The sequence below is a fragment of the Trachypithecus francoisi genome, unplaced genomic scaffold (genome assembly GCF_009764315.1).
Source record: "Trachypithecus francoisi isolate TF-2019V2 unplaced genomic scaffold, Tfra_2.0 Lachesis_group0, whole genome shotgun sequence".
NCBI lineage: Eukaryota > Metazoa > Chordata > Mammalia > Primates > Cercopithecidae > Trachypithecus > Trachypithecus francoisi.
In genome coordinates this window covers 166,085,412-166,105,872 of record NW_022681453.1, presented here as the reverse complement: position 1 = coordinate 166,105,872, position 20,461 = coordinate 166,085,412, and the positions used below count along the sequence as shown (strand labels likewise).

The 20,461-nt window shown below is 37.0% G+C and overlaps 1 protein-coding gene and 1 non-coding gene across 11 annotated transcripts in view; one reads left to right on the top strand and one right to left on the bottom strand.

The window, feature by feature from the left end:
• The window catches only part of TBC1D5 (TBC1 domain family member 5), a 591,323-nt gene that overhangs the window by 72,011 nt on the left and 498,851 nt on the right, over window positions 1-20,461 (top strand). The window lies entirely within an intron of this gene.
• Window positions 4,231-4,293, bottom strand: LOC117084665. Its single transcript, XR_004437575.1, has one exon. It is a non-coding gene; the product is annotated as a U7 small nuclear RNA (small nuclear RNA).

The window sequence follows — 20,461 nt, the reverse complement described above, 5'->3', positions numbered from 1 at the left end:
CATTCCTCTAGTGCTTTTCTTCCCTCCCCGCACCCACCCCCGCCATTCCTCTAGTGCTTTTCTTCCCTCCCCGCACCCACCCCCGCCATTCCTCTAGTGCTTTTCTTCCCTCCCTGCACCCACCCCCGCCATTCCTCTAGTGCTTTTCTTCCCTCCCTGCACCCACCCCCGCCATTCCTCTAGTGCTTTTCTTTCCTCCCTGCACCCACCCCCGCCATTCCTCTAGTGCTTTTCTTTCCTCCTTTCTGAGCTCATACACTTCCTTTCGCTATGCAAATCATGTGGGAGATTCAAGATATATGTGTGTGTGTGTGTGTATATACATATATATGTGTGTGTGTGTATATATGTATATACATAAATATAGTTTTTAAGTGAAATGTCTTTATTAGATTACAGGTAGAATTAAATCATATGTAGAATGTTATTACTTTTAATAGAATATAACACAGTCAAAGATCAAAGTTTTAGTAAATGGGGATCTGTTTGAAATAAAAGTCAGTGGTTGTTTATGGATTTATTAAATGCTTTTATCTTAAAATACAAATTAAATATTCCTGGAGACAACATGTATCATTTCATAAGTGTTTGAAAAAAAATCAGTCTAATCAGTTGTTAGAGGGTTCTTCCACAAAAAGATGAAGGACAAAACCTTAACAATTGTTATAAACGTACTATTTTGGAATTATTAAAAATAATTTTCCTGGCTGGGTGCGGTGTTTCATGCTTGTAATCCTAGCACTATGGGAGGCTGAGGCAGGCAGATAGCTTGAGCCCATCAGTTTGAGACCAGCCTGGGCAACATGGTGAAACCCAATCACTACAAAAAATACAAAAATTAGCCAGGTGTGGTGGTACATGCTTGTAGTCCCAGCTACTTGGAAGGCTGAGATTGGAGGATCACTTGAGCCTGGGGGGTCAAGACTGCAGCCATGATTGTGCCACTACACTCCAGTCTGGACTCCGTCTCATTGAAAAAAGAAAAAGAAAAAATTATTTTCGTAGTGGATTTTCAAATCCTACCTTATAACGAAAGTAATTGCATTGAAAATCAATGTTTCTTTCAAAAATAGAGGGCTTAATAAATTATGATTTTTTTTTATTGGGTCCTTTAGCTCTTTAGAAATTAAATACTTGTTAGTGACTTAATTTTTATAAGTTAGAGGCTTTTGACATATAGCATTTCATTTGTTCAGTTGCTCAAAGTATGGCTTTAAAAAATTAATAGAAAAATCTTTTACTGTGTCTTTTTTTTTTTTTTTTTTTTTTTTTTGAGGCGGAGTCTCGCTCTGTCGCCCGGACTGGAGTACAGTGGCCGGATCTCAGCTCACTGCAAGCTCCGCCTCCCGGGTTTACGCCATTCTCCTGCCTCAGCCACCCGAGTAGCTGGGACTACAGGCGCCCGCCACCTCACCCGGCTAGTTTTTTTTTTTTTTTTTTTGAGACGTAGTTTCGCTCTGTCACCCAGGCTGGAGTGCAGTGGCCGGATCTCAGCTCACTGCAAGCTCCGCCTCCCGGGTTCACGCCATTCTCCTGCCTCAGCCTCCCGAGTAGCTGGGACTACAGGCGCCCGCCACGTCGCCCGGCTAGTTTTTGTATTTTTAGTAGAGACAGGGTTTCACCATGTTAGCCAGGATGGTCTCGATCTCCTGACCTCGTGATCCGCCCGTCTCGGCCTCCCAAAGTGCTGGGATTACAGGCTTGAGCCACCGCGCCCGGCCAGTTTTTTTGTATTTTTAGTAGAGACGGGGTTTCACCGTGTTAGCCAGGATGGTCTCGATCTCCTGACCTCGTGATCTACCCGTCTCGGCCTCCCAAAGTGCTGGGATTACAGGCTTGAGCCACCGCGCCCGGCCTACTGTGTCTTATTATAAGGATAATATAGGTTCATTACAGAAAAACTTTAAAAATTACAAAAAATTAAAAACATGATTCTATTATAAGCAACGAGCAAATCTGTTTTCTGAGGTTTTTAAAAATTTTTTTACTTTGACTGCTTAGCGTTTTATATTTGTCTTATCTTATCTGTGATAATATTCATAGCTTAGTAGACTTGTTTTTAAAAGATATTATAATATTTGAGAGTTCAAATGCATCTCATTTATAATCATCCAGCAACTAGAAGTAAATTATTCCTCTTCCTAACTTGCGTGTAGCTGACTGTACCTCTACAATGATTTTTTGTAGCAACATATGTACATCTCACACTGTCTTGTATTCATTTTTATATTATTGTAACGTTCACTAACTGTTGAGTGAATAAATGAAAAAAAATTCGGACTAATCAGTTGTTAGAGGGTTCTTCCACAAAAAGATGAAAGATCTAATAGTAGTAATTGTTAGTAATTGTTTCTATTTTGGAATTATTAAAAATGATTTTTCTTAGTGGATTTTCATATCCTACCTTTAATGAAAGTAATTCCACCCAGAATCATCACTTCTTTCTTTTGAGAGAACCATTGGTTCTTAAATTAGATCTTAACTTAAGCCCTACACAGGTAGGGCTTTTGTGGAAATGTGATTATACTAAGAAATCACTAAAGTTTATGGAGCAACAGTTTAGATCTTTCTAGATCTAAACACGTGCTCGGTGTAGTACTTAATAAGTAATGGAGATTTACTATGTTCAGATTTGTCAAGTCTGAGTTGAAGGGTAAATACTGCTAAATAAGTATATACAATCTTGCAGTTCTAAAATGTTGCAAAAATTAATGAATTATTTGAGTGCTTATAATGAAATGATGTTTGGGAAATCTGAAGGAGAAAAATTTTAGAAATGGTGATTCTAGAATGTTACTTTATAGATAAAAGGTAATTCAGAATGCTAGAGGTGGATGGGTGCTTAGAAGTTATCTTCTGAAATCTTCTTTGTCAGTAGGAAACAGAAGTTTTGGGAGATAAATAATTGGACCAAGGTCATAAGACTGTAGTGTATCTAATGCTAATTACTAATGTGTGCTCAATAAATATTTTTATCACTAAATGAAATGCCTTATGTATAGGGAGTTGCTGAAAAATTTGTCATGTGTAGTTTAGCAAAGTTATTGCAAAAACAGTTGCCATGAATGTTCAAATTAGAAAATATAATTACTGCATTACCTAAAAATATTTATACTTTGAAGAGAAGAACTTAGAAGACATAATACTTTTAAAAACATGGCAATGTATAGAAAAATGAAATAGAATGAGTACTATTTAGCTTTGTTTCTAGCATCACTTTGACTGCATAATTGGAAGGTATCTTTGGATAAGCTTTTTGGAAACTTTTCTAGTTGGAAAAGGATTTCAGCTGGAGTGTCTAAAGGGTCACACACACAAAAAAACTCCTCTATATTAAAATAAAATGTGTCCAAGCTTTAAAGAAAAGATCTCAAGAGTTTGCAGATGATCCTAAAATTGGAGCTAGGGGAAATAATGAGGAACAATGCAATCAAATTCAAAAAGATTTGGATTGTTTAGGTGATTGGGCCAGCAGATGGCAAATGCAGTTCAGTGTAGACAAATGTAAAATAATTATCTTAGGAACAAAGAACCAATCATACAGCACACTGATCAGGAAAAAATTTGTGAGTTATTGTAGGAAAACCATTGAAACAGTTAACCCGGTGCACAGCTGCAGCAAAAAAGGCAAGCAAGAAACCAAATTAGTAGACGGATAGAATATAAAGCAAGAGGCAATACTTATAGTGTATTAAGAAACTTACTAGACCCCATCCAAATTGCTCAGTCTACTGTTGGTTGATAGAACTACTTTAGGAAGAGTACGTTTTTGCCTTGGAAATACACTGAAAATGGTACCAAACAAATCTAATAAAATGATGTTAAAGAGATTTGCACTAATTTTTTATCAACTTTCAGTTTGCAAACTTTTATAAAGATATGAGCAAGACACTGAGTAAAAGTAAAGACACTTCAGTTCTACTACAAAGAGTTGGTCTTCCTAGAGGACATTTGTGGTTTTCATTGCCTGGGGCCTTACTAAGCCCCTTTCTAGGTTAGATAGGAGGCTGCTTCTCACCCCTCAAGATTAAGGAAGCCTAAAGGCTAGCATGAGGCCCTTCTATAGTTAAAGAGTTGCACCTTGACAGCTGGAAAGACCATGGGCATGAGGCTAAGAGCTGCCACTGAGATGCTTCCTCCTGGCCTGTAATTCTTTTTTTTTTTTTCCCTTTCTTTCTTCTTCTTCTTTTTTTTCCCTTTCTTTCTTCTTCTTTTTTGTTTTAAATATTGCGGGACTTTTCGGTAAAAATCAGAAAGGCTGCTAGACAAATTCTAAAAGAGCCTGTAACCCTTGATGCAGTAACATAAGTTTCAGGCTTCATTCAAGGCTGTGGAGGCAAACATTTTTCTGTGATTTGCCTTCCTTGATTCCTGTCCAAGCTGGATTCTCCAACCTTGTCCCAGTGTTCTGAACTATCTAGTACCTAGCCAATAAATTACTTTTTGACTTAGATTCACTAGAACATGTATCTGTTGTTTATAATCAAGAGCCTTAACTGGTACAGTGGTAGTGTTCTGTTCTTTTAGCCTTGTTTCTTGAATTGTTTTCTTTTGTCTTATAATGTGTTCACTTTGTTTGGAGTGGTGTCTTATACTAAATCATTTTCGGGATGAGAAGAAAGCTAAAATGCAAACTGTCCTCTTCATCTCTCTCTGCCTCTCTTTTTGTCTGTCCCTCTCTCCCTCCGTATCAGAATGCAAAAGAAGTGAAAAGAATTTGTATCCATACCATTGGCATCTTGTATCCATACCATTGGCATCTTTTGTAAAATTTAACTTTATCCATGCAATTGTATATTCAGTGTTACTGTTGAAATGGTCTTTGGTATCGAGACCTGTTTTAAGAATGTTTGCATTTTTTAATACATTATATTAGGTATCTCTAAAAATCGTTTTCTGGCCGGGCATAGTGGCTCACGCCTGTGATCCTAGCACTTTGGGAGGCCGAGGCAGGTGGATTATGAGGTCATGAGATTAAGACCATCCTGGCCAATATGGTGAAACTCCATCTCTATTAAAAATACAAAAAAAATTTTAGCTGGGTATGGTGGTGTGTGCCTGTAATCCCAGCTACTGAGGAGGCTGAGGCAGGAGAATTGCTCGAACCCGGGAGGCGGTGGTTGCAGTGAGCTGAGATCATGCCATGACACTCCAGCCTGGGTGACAGAGACTCCGTCTCAGAAAAAAAAAAAAAAAAAAAAAAAGAAGAAAATGATTTTGTTAGAAAATTCACTGTAAAAATGCATTTGTCCATTTATTCTAAATATGTTGGGTTATTGTAAGAATGAACTAAATGTATTTTATAAGTTTTTTATATGAAAAATGGGATTTTTTTTGCATCTATTACTTTTTTCATTTAATAGTATATTGTGAGCAGGAAAGGTAAGCCTATATCATCTCTTTTAATAGTTGTGTAACATTCTGTTATTATATAGATGTACTATATATTTTTAAACCAGTTCCCATAGATGACTATTTAGGTTATTAGAATTTTCCACTGTTACATATACTACTGCATTCAAACTACTTTTAATAGTGTTTGCATATATCCCTCATTATTTCCATAGGCTAAATTCCTGAAATAGACTTACTGGTTAGAAGGGTAATTGCAAGTCTTCTGATACTTACTGCAAACTCTACAAGTTTCATTTCTGCCAGCAATTTTGATTCCTGAATTTTTTACATCAATACTCGTATTAATACTTAAAAAGAAAGCATCTTTGCTAATTTTATAAGAGAAAAGTAGTGTCTTGTTGTAATGTACCCATTTTTAATGCTATTGACCATTTATATTTATTTTATAATTTACCTCTTAATACAATTTACCTGTTACTCAGGTATTTTTCTCATATTTAATTACTATATTATATATTAAGAAGATCAGTCTTTTGTAGTATGTCGTTTTTTTTTCTGTGTTTGATTTTTTTTTTTAAACTAGTGAGTTGAGGAATTTGGTATTATTTGTTTGGATTTTTTATTTTTGGGTCATATAACCATTTAAAATTTTTATGTAATCAAATATATATCGTTCTACATAAAAATTTTCATCTTTAGTATTTAAAACGTAAAAAAATACCTAATAAAGTTTTAATTGATCTAGGATTTTAAAATAATCAGTTTTGGGGCCTATATACTGTATTTTCTGTGTATTGGCTTTGCAGACCTCAGTGTACATGCAAACTTACAATCATGAATGTAAAGAAAAGCACACTGGAATTGCTTCCAGCTGACTGTGACCTTGAGTCTCAGCTTCTGCATCTATGAAATGAAGATATTGGTCTGGTACAGTGCTGTTCATTCCGTTTTTTTTGCCCATGAACCCCAGTGAAAATTTAAATCACAACTGCAGACACACATGTACATAAACACATACAAGTATATGTATGTGTGTATATAAACATACTGTGTTTCTACTTTTTGTGTGTCATGCCATACATATCATGCCATGCAGTGCCAGATATTATTTTAAAAAAACCTCACTAAATTGCTTTCCTTACCTACTAAGGGGTGTTACAATTTGAGAAACACTTGTCCAGTAGATCTTTGGGCACTCAGATGCCTTCTGGGACTGACCAGATAACAGTTGCAAATAACTTACCACTTTAGCTGATCAGATGGCTTGGGTTCTATCTAAAGGCATTCAAATTAAAAGAGTAAAACAAAGCACCTTGTTAGGTCAGCAGACATTTTCAAGTGGAATTCAGCCTTCAAATTTGGGACCCTATCCTACTCTAGAGAAAAAAATCAAATACATAAAATATTGGCTCATTACTTTGTCAAATTGCTATAAAATATTTTTAACTAACGGTTCATGGTCAGGCAGTGAAATCAGACTATACTTTTAATAGCATTGGTCTGGATGCTAATATTCGAATGCTTTCCAGGTAACCTCCTCTAAACTTCTTTGGCACTGTGACAACTTCTAGCCATGAAAATTAGGAGATAAAATGGCCTAAGTTTTCCTGATTTAATGAGAAATGTCTATGCTAGGATATGCGAAGATAAATATGAAAAAGATAATTCCAGGTATCTGAGTTACTTTCAAGGCTGATATTAAAGGAGAAAGTGGGCTGGGTGTGGTGGTTCGGCCTGTAATCCCAGTGCTTTGAGATGCCAAGGTGAGAGGATTGCTTGGGGCCAGGAGTTACCACCAACCTGGGCAACATAGCAAGACCCTGTCTCTACAAAAAAATTAAAAAATTAGCTGGACATGTGATGCATAGCTGTAGTCCTAGCTATTTGGGAGGCTGAGATGGAAGGATTACTTGAACCCAGGAGTTTGAGGATGCATTGAGCTATGATTGTGTCACTGCACAGCAGCCTGGGCGACAGAGTAAGACCTTGTCTTAAAAAAAAGGGAGGGTTGGGGGAGACAGGTGAACTTTGTCCTTCCCATTTCAAATGAAGGTGATGTACTATCCTAGCAACTGTGTCCAAAAACACTTTTAAGAAGATGCTGCCCAGGTGTGGTGGCTCACGCCTGTGATCTCGGCAGTTTGGGAGGCCGAGGTGGGCAGATTACAAGGTCAGGAGGTCAAGACCATCCTGGCCAACATGGTGAAACCCTGTCTGTACTAAAATATAAAAAATTAGCCGGCGAGGTGGCAGGCATCTGTAGTCCCTGTTACTCAAGAGGCTGAGGCAGGGGAACTGCTTGAACCTGGGAGGCAGGCAGGCAGAGAGGTTGCAGTGAGCCGAGATCGCGCCACGGCACTCCAGTCTGGTGACACAGTAAGACTCTGTCAAAAAAAAAAAAAAAAAAAAAAAAGGTACTAATGAATAACCAGTGAAAAATCATATAGAAAAAGTTCAGTGTCCATAAACAAATACAGCAGCATTTGGATATCTACCAAATCTCTTGTGTCTGTGTATATACACACAAAATTATTTTTATGACTTGATTTTCTGGTTTTGGGGATAAACTATATATACTTTGAAGACAGATTCTGTGATGTATAGCCATTAAGTCTCACTTTTGGTGACTTGGGTAATTGTAATGGAACCATGGAGCCATTAGGCTCCAGATGGGACTTTAATCTGGCTTCTGATTGAGCCGAGTGTCCTTATAGAGTCTCTTAGCATCTGTTTTGGAAATATTTGCGACATTATTCAAAATTTGTACAAATTAACCCACCCTTGGGTTATAATTCAATTTTTCTTTATTGAGAAGTGTATTATAAACATTTTTATGCAATCAGATTAAACTAGCTTATACCTGTTATTTATTTGTCTGTTAAGTGGTCATGTAGATTTTTGTGACTGAGCTTTTAGTGGATTTAAGAAAGCTTATGTTAGACTTCTAAAGATTGTAATTTGTTTATAAAATGTTGTTTATTAAAGCTGTTTCCAAGTTTCAAATAGCTTTCACATAGGTACTTATTTTTGAGAGACTATTTAAAAATACTTAAAATTATGCTGGTTCCGTCTTTTAATAACGGAAACTCCCAAATAGTCTGCCTTATTCCAGAATGAAGTTGATTTTTTCCCACAATGGAAACTATAAGTAGGGGAGCTTCTAGGGCTTGATCTCCAAGCACTATACGAGCAAGGTATCAGCCTGACTTATCTGTTTTTTTAAATTTATCTTCAGACTGGTTTCCTTCGTGTTTATAGGATAGCTACTATCTGTAGCTGGAACAACAAACATTCTTCAGTTCCAGTAGGGAAACAAGAATTTTTCTCATTATTGTAGACTAAAGGTTTTTCCCTTCAGTTTGATTGGCCCCGTTTAGATCACATGTTATCTTTGGACCAGTAACAATCATCATGTACTGTTTGGTTTAATTAAGTTTGGGTTTCTGAACCACTTGCAGGAAAGTTGGTATTACAGCATTTGATTCGGGATCTAGCCCTGGAGCTTGAGAGAGTCTGGGTAGGTCAGCTTCTCCTGAGTTATGGGAGGGGAAAGGTAAAAATGGATGTTGGATTTGCAACAAGTGGAGTCTCTTCTATAAGCATTATAAAAGTTCTAATCTACTCCTTGATCAGGATTTTAGTTCCTTTCTCTTTTTGCATTTTTATTAGTACTATGGCTTTTAATTAATTATTTTCTTATTTACAGAACACAGAAATGAAAATCATGTTGTGGAAAGAAATACTAGTTAGGTATTTTGTAGTTGCTTGGGCTTTCTTTGTTACATGGAGATTGGAAAAATTGTAAATATTGCCTGACACAGATAAAGTGTAAGGAGATTACATTATTAAATAAATGTTAGTGACATTTTCTCAAGAAACTGTCATACATCATCACTATTTGTCCCTCCCCCCAAAGGAAGGCAGTATAATTCTGTGGGCCCAAATTCTCAGTGGTTTACTTTTCCATGTGTAACTAGGGTTTTTTCAAGTATTAAAGTATAATTGTGTAATTTATATATTGAAATGCTTACTTTAATGACTGAGAATGAGAGTACTGGAAATGAAGAGTTCTAAATTGATGGCAGAAAGATCTTATCCTGGATTTAAGTTAGGAAGGACTAAAAATACTGGTATGTAAGAAAAAAAATTCCTCAGGGAATATTGGAGCAAATGTAAGTGTGAGGTTTGAATTGTCTGTCCCTGGTTGGTAGTATTTGTTTGCATGTTTTCCTGAAGGATGAAAGGCTGTATTTTCCTGTCAATTCATCCACTGTTAATAAATTTCTTTAGCTCTTACATATGTCAAAATGCAGTATTACAAATACCACTAATTTGGAATTGTAATACATTGATTCAAAGTAGTTTTAAATTAAATAGGTTGATAAGCAATGAGCAGAATAGAAAGCAATCTCTTTACCTTTTTTAGGATTAAAAAACAAGGCATTCTAGATGCCTTCCTCTCCTTTATCCATAACCTCTAACAGGTGTTGTTGATTCTTCCTAGATGCTTATCTCTGGAATCAGCTCTTCTTATTCTGATTAGATCGTATTTATCATTTGGACTCCCTAATCTTTGTGCCAGAATATTCATATGATAGATATTATTCAGCACCTTGACTTTTTCTTTTTGAACTTAGCTCCATGTGAGCACATAGATCCATGTGCTCACACAAATCCACTCATTCTATTTTTAAAGCTTCATAGTATTCCCAAGTATGGATGTGTAGTGTATAATCTCAAAATAGTCTTTCTCAATGGTAGATCTCGTTATGTTTTTGTTCTGGTGAAAAATTCCCTTCCCCTTCTGGTGATTCTCAGTCATGGGAGGGAACATTTACTTCCTAAGGATGGGGAATCTGAATCTTGCATGGACCTTTTACAAGTCTGTCTCCCAAATTCTGATATACCTTCCTATTTGATGATTTCTCTTGTATTAAGAACTATAACTGGCTGGGCGCAGTGACTCACACCTGTAATACCAGCACTTTGGGAGGCCTAGGCAGGTGGATCACCCGAGATCAGGAGACCAGGCTGGCCAACATGGCAAAACCCTGTCTGTACTGAAAAATACAAAAATTTGTGGGGTGTGGTGGTGCATGCCTGCAATCCCAGCTACTTGGGAGGCTGAGGCACGAGAATTGCTTGAATCTAGAAGGTGGAGGTTGAGGTTGCAGCGAACCGAGATTGTGGCACTGCACTCCAGCCTGAATGACAGAGTGAAACCCTGACTTAAAAAAAAAAAAAAAGCTGTAACTGTCTCATATATCAGAGTAGATAAGAGGTTGTAAACACCCTAGTGGTCTTACTTTCCTGCCACATGATTTAATAATTCTGAACACGTTGCCTTTTGGCTGGGAGTCTTCCGTTTTTTCTTCTCTTTGCTTTTCTGCATTGACATGTATTTTTACTATGCTTTTAATACCCTTCCCTTCTTCTATTCATCCTGAAGCTTCATCTCATGCAGTTTTTCCTGTTTTAGACTGCTGGGCTGTTTACTAAGAGCAACTATAATTTCTTCTAAACTTCTAACTCCCTTCTACTGGATTTTTGAACAACTTGAGGACAGAGTGGTGTTACAATCTTTGTACTTTTAGCATGTAGACAATATACATAGTAGTATACATAGCAGGAAATCAAATAGCTAATTGAATGAATGGAGTTAATGGATATTTAAGTATCCAATCATGCTCCACTTAATGATGGGAACAGGTTTTGAGATATGGTTGTTAGGTGATTTCTTCTTGGTGTGAACATCATAGAATGTACTTATGCAAAACTAGATGATGTACAGACTGCCACATACCTAGGCTATATGATGTAGCCCATTGCTCTTGGCTACAAACCTGTACAGCATGTTACTGTACTGAATGCTGTAGGCAGTTGTAACACAATGGTATCTGTTTATCTAAACATAGAAAAGGAACAGTAAAATTACAGTGTTATAATCTTAAGGGACCACCATCCTATATGTGGTCTGACATTGACTGAAATGTCATTATACAGCACATGACTGTATTTATGTTTTTGCATAAAATAGCTGAATTTTCTTTTCTTTTTTTTCTTTTTTTTTTGAGGCAGAGTCTTGCTCTATCGCCTGGGCTGGAGTGCAGTGGCCGGATCTTAGCTCACTGCAAGCTCCGCCTCCTGGGTTTACGCCATTCTCCCGCCTCAGCCTCCCGAGTAGCTGGGACTACAGGCACCCGCCACCTCGCCCGGCTAGTTTTTGTATTTTTAGTAGAGACGGGGTTTCACTGTGTTAGCCAGGATGGTCTCGATCTCCTGACCTCGTGATCCGCCCGTCTCGGCCTCCCAAAGTGCTGGGATTACAGGCTTGAGCCACCGCGCCCGGCCTATAGCTGAATTTTCAACAGTGAAATTTACTGAATATGTTTGTTATTAATAAATTGGAGTTGCAGAAAGGCTTTACTCAAGTAGCTGGTCATCAGGGAAATAAGAAAGGTGTTGAGAGTTTAAAATCTGCACAGGGAAGAAAGAAAGAGTAGATACAGGGATACAAAGTCTCTAAAGAGACAGAATGACTGATGGGCTTGGAAGCCTTGGCCACTTACGTGAATGACTATATTGATGCAGCTAAAGAAAGAATTTGTCTGGCCGGACATGGTAACTCATGCCTGTAATCCCAGCACTTTGGGAGGCCGAGGCGGGCAGATCATGAGGTCAGCAGATCAAGACCATCCTGGCCAACATGGTGAAACCCTGTCTTTACTAAAATACAAAAGATTAGCCGGGCATGGTTGCGCATGCCTGTAGTCCCAGCTACTCCAGAGGCTGAGACAGGGGAATCGCTTGAACCCGGAAGGCAGAGGTTGCAGTGAGCTGAGATTGCGCCACTGCACTCCAGCCTGGCGACAGAGTGAGACTCTGTCTTGAAAAAAAAAAAAGAAAGAAAGAAAGAAAGAAAGAATTTGTCCATTGAGGGTGGAGAGTGGATTGGCTGCCATCCCCAAGTAAAGGCCCAAAGGTTGAAGTTGGTAGTACTCATCCTAGCTTTTGTTGGGAGATTTTTAATATTCTGGTTTCTACCTCTCTCTATATTGAGATATATGCAGGGAGGTGCAGATGGATGCTCCAGGTTTTTTGTTTGTTTGTTTGTTTTCTTTTGGTAGTGGAATAGTGATTAAAAGGTAGACTTCAGCAGACAAGGTTCAAATTCGGGCCTTTTTACTTGCTACTTGTGTGTCCTTGGGCAAGTTTCTATCAGTCTCCAGTTTTTAGTCAGTGTGGCTGAAGGCTAGACCTGGAACCTATTACATTCATAGGATAATGATTTTCCCATGACACCTTTGGAGAGCCAGCCATCCCGTCATGCCTTAACAAATCTGTACCTCATTGCATCAGCAGTGTGGGCCTCGGTGCTTGAACTATTCTATTAGAGTGTGCATTTTTTATATGTATATTCATGTGTAGTTTGATGATAAATAAAATATCTGGTTCATCATTTTCTAGTGAAAAAATATATGAAAGTGTATGAAATGCATTCAGCACATAGTTCAGCTTATATTTAAAAAAGTATTATTTGACATACAGTGGAATGAACTGAAGAGTAGGGTCTGGGTTTGGGTCATCTCTATGTTTTACTTTGGATTGTGTTTGAGAGGAGTGTCTAAAGTTAGTTCATGTTTAAAAGATGTGTGGGTAGCAGGAATAGGAGTAGGGGCTTTCGCGGGAATCTGAGAACAGGGCCTGCTTTTAAGATTATAGGAAGTAGTTTTGGTTTTCAGGGAACATATCAAACAAACTTTTATTATTACTCTGTATGCCATCTTTTCTGTCTGGCTACCAGCAGGAGTTTCTGTTTCCGTATCATTTTGGCTTGCATTGTTAACTTTCCTACCTCAGCAACTAAGGTTGAAGGCAGGTTTCTCCATAGATTTTTCAAATTGTTTGAGAGGCACAGAAAGTTTGAAGCAGCCCATCCTTTCAAAAGAGCCAAGTTGTGAAGGTTCTGGTTTACTGATGACCCTGAGCCTCGTGCCAATCCAATGTCCGTTTATTGTAGCTGGTGTGGTATACAACCAGCAGCCATGGTTCAGAGACTGGATTTGAGGCAGCTTCTTTGAGAGAGTGATTGTAATTGCCAGTTTCAATAAAGTATGCTGGTCTATAGGAGTTGAGAAAATTGCTCCTTTAATCTGAAAGATGTTCTAGGCAAAGGCTACTGAGTGAATACAGGAGTACCCTGCTTCATTTGCTGCATAATAGCTGTATTAGTGTCCTAAGGTTGCTGTAACAAAGTACTACAGACTGTATGGCTTAAAAACAGAAATGTATTTTCTTTTCTGGGGGCTGAAAGTATGAAATCAAAGTGTCAACAGGGTTACTTTCTTCTGAGAGTGAAAATATGTGGTTCTTAACTTTATTTTAAATGTCTCTATCACTTCTTGGCCTTTGGGCTAAGATCAAGTATATTTAAATGTCTCTGTCTTTTTAGTGCAAGTTGAATATTTCTTATCCAAAATGCTTGGGATGAGAAGTATTTCAGAAATTGGATTTTTTTCTGATTTTGGAATATTTGCTCCAGTGAGCATTTCCTTTGAGCATCACATCAGCATTCAAAAAGTTTCAGATTTTGTAGTATTTCAGATTTCAGATTTTCGAATTAGGGATCCTCAGCCTATAATTAGCAGGTTTAACGAAGATGATTGTTTTCTTGTTATTAGGATTATGGTTATATATTGTATTTGGATGCCAGGATGTGAATATGATTAATGAAAGTAGAAGTTTGTATAATTTATATTGGTGGGTTTCATTTTTAAAATGATTGGTGTATACATTTTCAAGATAATTGTTTTTGATAGAAAGTTACCTCCTACATAAGTGGCATGGCAACTAAGAATTTTATGTCCAGACACAAACTGATTTTTAATTACATATCAAAATTTTTTTCAATCATTTAATTATGTGTCTAAGTAGAAGGTTACAGATTTAAAGTAAAACTAAATCTGATTAAATTATCAAATTTAAGTCAGTGTAATTCTAGTCATGTTGCTAAAATGAATATGCTTTTCTCATTTTATATTAAATTTAAAATATAGTAGGAACCTATAGGAATTGTAAGTATTACGTTTTTATTTTTTTCCTTTGACTTGGCTTGTTTTAATTTTGAAGTCTGCTGTTGAAAATGCCAATACTAGTTTAAATTCTGCATAACCTGATTTGTAAAATTTAATTAAGCTGACTTGACTGTTTGAATCTACTCCCTCACCCCAAAAAGAATGCATATCTCATAAGTAGATGCAAATTTTGTGAATTATTTCTTGCCATTAGAATAACCCCTCTAATCCTTATTCACTTAATTTATGTCAGCATTTTCTTAATATATGTGTTCATGAAGGAAGTTAGGGTTGGTTGCTAGGCCTCATTCTCCCATCCTTCCTTCCCTTCATTCCTTCTTACTTTCCTTTTTATTTTGGAATAATTTAAGAGTTGCAGAAATAGTATCCTTCTCCCAGCTCCCACTAAGGTTAATCATCTTATGTAACCATACTTTAATTTTCAAAACTAAGAAATTAACATTATTATAGTACTATTAATGAAATTATAGATTTAGTTCATATTTCACTAGTTTTTCCACCATTTCCTTTTTCTGTTTCAGGACCTAATCTAGAAACCCACATTACATTTGGTTGTCAGGTCTCCTTAGTCTACCCCAGTGTGTGATACTTCTTTAGTCTTTCCTTGTCTTTCATGACCTTGAGACTTTTGGATAGTACTCACTAGTCAGTTATATTTTAGAATATCCCTCAATTTGGCCTTGTCTGGTATTTTCTCATGATCAGACTGAGGTTATACATTATTGGGAAGGATACTGTAGAGATGGTGTCCTCTGATACACTCAGTGTATCATACCAGTGGTAAATGATGTCTTATTACTGGTGATGTAGCAGCATTATTATTTATTTTATTTTTTAAGATAACACAAAATTAACATAACATAAAATCAAGTGTTTAAAAGTGTGCATTCCACCACCTCTATCTAGTTCTAAAACATTTTCATCACCTCAAAAGGAAATCTGTATCCATTAATCAATTTCACCTGTCCCTATACTCCTCCCAGTCTGTGTTCTGACTGTGTAGATTTACCTATTCTGGATATTTCATGTAAGTGGAATAATATAATATAGATATTTCATTTAAGTGGAATAATAGTGACTTTTGTGTCTGGCTTCATTCACTTAGCAGCGTTTTTAAGGTTCGTCCGTATCTTAGCATTTGTCAGTATCTCATTTCTTCTTATGGCTGAACAATATGTCATTGTTGTGTATATCACAGTTTATCCATTCATCCCTTGAGGGACAGTTGGGCTGTTTCTATCTTTTGGCTATTGTGAATCGTGCTGCAGTGAACATGTATATACATTTACTCGTTGAATTGCTGGGTCATATGGCAATTCTAACAAACTTCCTGGCTCAGGTAGTCTTTAATTCTTCTGGCTTTCATTTGATTTAAAAAGTCTAATTCTGTTACAGAATAATCAGGGTGGTGCAGAAATATTCTTTGTAGATTTTAAATGTCACAGTGAGTTATGTTTTAAAATCTGGAAATATTTGTCCTTCTGATTAAACTACTTTTTTCTGGACTTGATTGTTGACAGATTGTACCTGTTTTTCCATCTATAGTGATAACAAGATATAGTGCCAGAGTCCATGAATTTGTTGTGTTATATGTATTATCAGTTTATGTTATATCCATTTTGTCTTTATTTGGGATCCTTTTTCTCCCAACATAGAGGAAATTTACTAGTTTAAGGAAACATCTATAATAAATACCTGAGCAACAGGTTAAGGAAGCTTTTTATACTTTTAAATATTTCTTCATTTCAGACTTGAAGTTTTCGATGTAGTTTTGAGCCTTCTTTTGTAAATAATTTATTTTCATATGATAAATATAATGTAGTATTGATTTTTAAAAATACTTTATATTCTATATAGTAGGGTAGAGAAAGGAAGAAAGAGTATTCTACTAGAAACTTGTGATAAGATGGCAAATGAGAATAGAAAGTCCTCTACTTAGGACTAGATCATTTTAAGACTGTTCTTAAATTTATTTTTCCTTAATCTTGAGAGACTAAGAATTTTGTCTGTAGACCTTTAATATATTCCCACCAAATAGGAATATGAGTTGGTTTTTTTAATGGTTTAAAATCAAGTCTTTGGTTTCTTCTATGCTGACACCCTTTCAACCTAGGAAATCTTTTCCTTATGTGGTCGGAAGCTCTCGAAGATCTAATGTCCCCCTCATTGTTTCATTCACATTTTGAGGTTTTCAGGCAGAATCAGGGGGCCTTGAACCTCTGGTTTTTGTGAGTGTTTTCACTCTTGCATATTCACCTGCTTGGGTTTTAAGTTCTGGAACAAAATTCCTGGCCTTCTCCTCACCTAACAGTAGATATATGATATTGACATGAATAATGTTACCCTGTGGTTTCCCCTGGAGTGGGGAAGAAAATGTAGAATTTTGTTTTATTTTGTTTTTTGAGATGGAGTCTCTGTCACCCAGGCTGGAGTGCAGTGGCGCTGTCTTGGCTCACTGCAACCTCCGCCTCCCTGGTTCAAGCAATTCCCCTCTCTCAGCCTCCTGAGTAGCTGGGATCACAGATGCACGCCACCACGCCCGACGAAGTTTTTTTGTATTTTTGGTGGAGACGGGGTTTCACGCTGTTGGCCAGACTGGTCTCGAACATGGACAAAGAGTAAGTTAATGGACAAAGTATGGGACAGTTTGAAGATGCTGAAACCGTCTCTTAACGATTCTGAAAATTCAAATATTACTGTGAAGACCTACATTAATATAGGTCTGATGATGTAACTTATGTTAGATACTTCAGAAGAACGACTGTATTCTCGGATGCTTATTGATGGTAAAGCCGTTTTCTTACATTTTAAACATTCTCTTTTCTGTTCTTGGAAACTCATTTTTCTTATTTTCCATAAAGCTAGAAATGTGTCAATTTTTTGAATGTTCAATTTTTAAATGAAAACATTATGTATATTATAGATATAAGACTTAAATGATATTTAAGAATTTTTTTGATACCAATAAATGAGAGAACTCACTTTTAAGAAAAACAATTGAATAACAACTTTAGCTAAGTTTTAAGGAAGTAAAAAAAATCTCAATTTTTGTTTTCCAGGAAAATGATATGCAGCGACCCCAATAATAGTATTGTTGCCATATTTTTAATTGCTAGTGAGTGATTAAATTGACCTGATAGCACTGGGAGTGCTCCAGATTAATAAAATGAAATTCTCACATGTGAATGCAGTATAAAATCTGAATGCTCCTTCAGTCAAAAGGGATCGCCTTGTATAAATGAAGTTTAAAAGGGACGTGATAATCAGAGCTACTGTACCCAAAGTCATTGTTTTAGTACATTCACCACTTTACACATTGAGTTACCAGCTAAGATTTTAGAATTACATCACTAGGTAGAATATATTAAAGATGATCCCTCAGAAAAAGAATAAAATTCCTGCAGCAACTTTAAACCAGGTGTAGGGAGGGGAATACTTTCATCAATACAGAGCCACTATGTGAAAGCCCTGCCTTGGGAGAATCATACCAAATTCAAAAGTACGACTTTTTTTTTTTTCCTGTAAGAAATCAATTTGGCCTGTAGAGTTTCTCTTCTGTCTCGTGAATTTTTTCTTATGAGTAGGAGCGAAATAAAAATCTTTACCCATTTGAAATTATTACTTTGTTATTGTTGAAATTTATTAAAGTAATAAACAGATGTCTTTTTTAGTCAGTGGCCTGTCCATGTACATGTGCATATATTGGTCATCATTATTAGAATCCAGCCATTTCTGACCACCTCTACCCCTTTTCTTTTCTTTCTTTTTCATTTTTTTCTCTTTGACATACCAGTTTATTTATTTATTTTTATTTTTTTTTAAATTCTGGGGTACACGTGCAGAACGTGCAGGTTTGTTACATAGGTATACATGTGCCATCGTGGTTTGCTGCACCCATCAACCCGTCATCTACATTAGGTATTTCTCCTAATGCTATCCCTTCCCCAGCCCCCTGCCCCCCAACAGGCCCTGTTGTGTGATGTTCCCCTCCCTGTGTCCATGTGTTTTCATTGTTCAACTCCCACTTATGAGTGAGAACATATAGTGTTTGGTTTTCTATTCATGTGTTAGTTTGCTGAGAATGATGGTTTCCAGCTTCATCCATGTCCCTACAAAGGACATAAACTCGCCCTTTTTATGGCTGCATAGTATTCCATGGTGTATGGGTGCCACATTTTCTTTATGCGGTCTCTTATTGATGGACATTTGGGTTGGTTCCAAGTCTTTGCTATTGTGAACAGTGCCGCAGTAAACATACATGTGCATGTGTCTCTATAGTAGAATGGTTTATAATCCTTTGGGTATATATGCAGTAATGGGACTGCTGGGTCAAATGGTATTTCTAGTTCTAGATGCTTGAGGAATCACCACACTGTCTTCCACAATGGTCGAACTAATTTACACTCCCACCAACAGTGTAAAAGTGTTCCTGTTTCTCCACATCCTCTCCAGCATCTGCTGTTTACTGACTTTTCAATGATCACCATTCTAACTGGTGTGAGATGGTATCTCATTGTGGTTTTGATTTGCATTTCTCTAATGACTAGTGATGAGCACTTTTTTATAGGTTTGTTGGCTGCATAAATGTCGTCTTATTTTGAGTGCATTATTTTTATTTTTTAACTTTTATTTTAGGTTTGGAGGTACATGCAAGTTTGTTACATAGGTAAACGTGTCACAGTTGTTTGTTGTACATATTATTTCATCACCCAGGTATTAAGCCCAGTACCCAATAGTTACTTTTTCTGCTCCTCTTCCTCCTCTCAACCTCTCTGCTCAAGTAGAGCCCCGTGTCTGTTGTTTCCTTCTTTGTGTTCATAAGTTCTTATCATTTAGCCCCACTTACAAGAACATGGGGTATTTGGTTTTCTGTTGTGTGTTAATTTGCTAAGGATAATAGCCTCCACCTCCATCCATGGTCCCACAAAAGACATGATTTCATTCTTTTTTAATGGCTGCTTAGTATTCCATGGTGTATATGTGCCATGTTTGCTTTATTTAATCTATCATTGATGGGCGTTTAGGTTGATTCCATGTCTTTGCTATTGTGAATAGTGCTGCAGTCAACATTCATATGCCTATGTCTTTATGGTAGAATGATTTATATTCCTCTGGGTATATACCCAGTAATGGGATTGCTGGATTGAATGGTAGTTCTGCTTTTTGCTCTGTGAGGAATCACCATACTGCTTTCCATGATGGTTGCACTAATGTACATTCCCACCAACAGTGTATAAGTGTTCCATTTTCTTTGGAAGGTTGCCAGCATTTGTTATTTTTTGACTTTTTAATATTAGCCATTTGACTGATGTGAGGTGGTATCTCATTGTGGTTTTGATCTGCATTTCTCTAATGATCAGTGATAACTGAGCTTTTTTTTCATATGCTTGTTGGCCGCATGTATGTCTTCTTTTGAGAGGTGTCTGTTCATATTTTTTGACCACCTTTCAATGTGTTGTTTGTTTCTCTCTTGTAAATTTGTTTAAGTTCTTTATAGATCTTGGATATTAGACCTTTGTCAGATGCATAGTTTGCAAAAATTTTCTTCCATTCTGTATGTTGCCTATTTACTCTGTTAATAATTTCTTTTGCTGTGCACAAGCTTTTAATTTAATTAGATCCCACTTGTCAATTTTCGCTTTTGTTACAGTTGCTTTTGGTGTCTTTGTCATGAAATCTTTGCCCGTGCCTATGTCCTGAATGGTACTGCCTTGGTTGTCTTTTAAGAATTTTTTTTTTTTTTTTTTTTTTTGAGACGGAGTCTTACTCTGTCGCCCAGGCTGGAGTGCGGTGGCTGGATCTCAGCTCACTGCAAGCTCCACCTCCCGGGTTCTCGCCATTCTCCCGCCTCAGCCTCCTGAGTAGCTGGGACCACAGGTGCCCGCCACCTCGCCCGGCTAGTTTTTTGTATTTTTTAGTAGAGACGGAGTTTCACCATGTTAGCCAAGATGGTCTTGATCTCCTGACCTCGTGATCCGCCTGTCTTGGCCTCCCAAAGTGCTGGGATTACA